The sequence below is a fragment of the Crocuta crocuta genome, unplaced genomic scaffold (genome assembly GCF_008692635.1).
Source record: "Crocuta crocuta isolate KB4526 unplaced genomic scaffold, BGI_CrCroc_1.0 scaffold36, whole genome shotgun sequence".
Classification (NCBI taxonomy): Eukaryota; Metazoa; Chordata; class Mammalia; order Carnivora; family Hyaenidae; genus Crocuta; species Crocuta crocuta.
Window position 1 is genome coordinate 8367541 of NW_027532203.1, and position 2592 is coordinate 8370132.

The following is a 2592-nucleotide window of genomic DNA, read 5'->3' on the forward strand; positions in this document are numbered from 1 at the left end:
CGCCAACTGTGTCATACTTCTTTGTAGATGTCAACGTTTCTTCAAGTGACCTACTAGCCCTGAAAAATGAACACACACACACACACACACCCACCCCACAGTGGCTCGAGTGTATCCCCTCTCATTTTAGGTGGGGTCGTAGGGGGTGTTGTCTCCCAGCTTGGAGATAACTATTTGCTATTCCCGCTTTTTCAAGAAAAACTTGCTAAGCTACAATACCCGTCGGTCTAAGGGACGAGGATAATTTTGAAACGTTATTACTAACCAACTATGACAGAGCAGAAGGAACATCGTAGACGCGTCTTATCAAACATCTTGTTATTATTGAAGATCACCATGAAATAAATACTTGTTGAAAAACTCCTATGTGAAAGCACCATGCTAGATACCATGAAATCAAAAAAATAAATAAATCACTGTATTTTGCCAACTCCATGTTCCCCAGGGCTGACGACCTATAAAGGAAACTACTCCCATTTCCGTTGCACAGAAGTGTCCTTTTGCCGAAGTGACACTCGTAGTATAAACCCTCCCCATTTACCTTAAAACCGAATCTGAACACATTTCTGAAACACCATTCAAAAGAGGGAACATACAGAACTTCTTCCTCTGGCACCAAGGAGGGAATGTTTTTTTCATCTGAATTCTTAAAATTCTGCATAAATCAAAATTCTGGCAATTTGCACTGCGTGTATCTGAAGTGCTATTGCTTTTGTGCTTCTGAACTGCAAGCTCTTCTCGATCAAGAGCCTCCTCTTCGAGTTGCCTCCCTGCCCGCCGCCATGACACCGGGCCCGGTGGCTGGTAGAATCCCCTCTACCCACCCCCCCAAACGGGTTGGAGTATTTCATGTTTCATGGGAACGTTGTCCCGTGTCGGTCTCAGTCCTCCTCCCACTGGTCTCCCTCCCCCTCCCCCTCCCCCCAACGTCCGGTCCAGCACCATGATTTCTGCCACGTCCCTTGGGTGTCTGGTGGCCCACCAGACCCAGCTCTGCTTCCCAACCCCGACTTGAGATGCTCAGCAGCCTTGGCTGTGTTCGACTCACAATCCCCCCAGCCTCGGCCCGCCAGCTCCCCGCACGGGGATCCGACCCATCTGTGAGAGGTGGTCCCGTCGCCCATCACACCTGCAAAACCTTCAGCTGGCGTGTCCAGGTTTTTATCTCCTATGTTCCCTACACCCTCTAGCTAGTCTCCCCAGACTGAGATCTCAAAGGAGAACACTGGCGGCAAGCCGCGGTGCCTGCCCAGCCTCCCATCCTGGGCCTTCTCCCCACCCCCCCACCCCCCTTTACCCACATCTTCAACCTGGAGCGAACGCACAGCAACAGAGAACGCCTAATACAGAGAATGACAGAAACTCAAGTTCCAGAGATGACATTCAGCTGATGAATGTGACAAGCTACAGTTGGAGCCAAAACCCAGGGGTGCAGGAGAAGTGAGCGAGCAACACACCTCCTGGGGCACGTGGGGGCCTGAGCGCCTAAGAGTGAAATAAGCCCACAGTAGTATGTACTTGCCAAGGGACCTCTGATGTTCCGAGGCAACACACATGACAGTATCATGTGCTTATTCACACGAAGACAAAGCCTCAGGCCACGTGGTGTGTTAGTAAAACACAGCCCGGAAGTGAAGGAAACAGATCCGGGAGACCTCCAGTCAGAAAGGAACCTGGCTCCTCCTCTGACCAGCCACACAAGCGTGGGCACGTTACATAAGCTCTTTAGGACTCCAATGGCCCATCTGTCAAGTGGGGATAAGGCTAACAGTTATCCTTCCACTGGAGTGAAGGTGAAAGGGTAAATCGCATCAAGCCCTCAGCAACAGCACCTGGTAGAGAGCGGGGCAGTCCACAAAGAGAATGGCTGTGAGATGCTGGTCATTCTACGCTGGGCTCCAAGTACATCCCAGTCCCCATCAGTAACAGACACACATTCTCAGCTCACTTCGTCTTCATGTTATGAAGGAAGAAACAGAGGTCCAAGAAAGTTCAACAACTTGTCTAAGGGCAGAGAAGTGCCAATGAACTCAAAATCTAAAGAAACTCCAAGGCCTGAGCCCCATCTACCCTGTTGTGCTGAGAGGCTCTGGAACCTTCCTTCACTGTACCACACTCTGATCACCACACAGGCAAATGGGCAACCCAGCCAGTGAAGAGCAGGGAGGAGGGTAAAGGGCCCTCGTTCCAATGGGGAGAACTGTGCGGAGGAGCAGGATGGTCTTGGAAAGCCTCAACCTGGTGCTCTTCTGGCGCAGAGGATGATTAAGGGTCAGTGTGTAAAGTGCTTGCTTCGGCAGCACATATACTAAAATTGGAATGATACAGAGATTAGCATGGCCCCTGCGNCTGCATTGGCCTCCTGGGGCCGCCATACAAAATACCACAGACTGGACGACTCAAGACAGGAATTTCTTCCTCACTGTTCTAGAAGCTAGAAGTCCAACAGGTGTCAGGCAGGTTTAATTTCTCATGAGGCTGCGCTCCGGGGCTCGCAGACAGCCCCTTCTTGCCGTGTCCTCAAGGGGCCTTTCCTCTGTGAGCCTTCCAGCCGGCTCCTCCTCCAAGGGCTCCAGTCAGATTAGATACAGA

General features: G+C 51.1%; 1 pseudogene; it reads left to right on the top strand.

Annotated features, from left to right (window-relative positions):
- The first annotated feature begins 2284 nt into the window (after positions 1-2284).
- Positions 2285-2348, top strand: LOC144242764 (U6 spliceosomal RNA; annotated as a pseudogene).
- Positions 2349-2592: the final 244 nt, after the last annotated feature.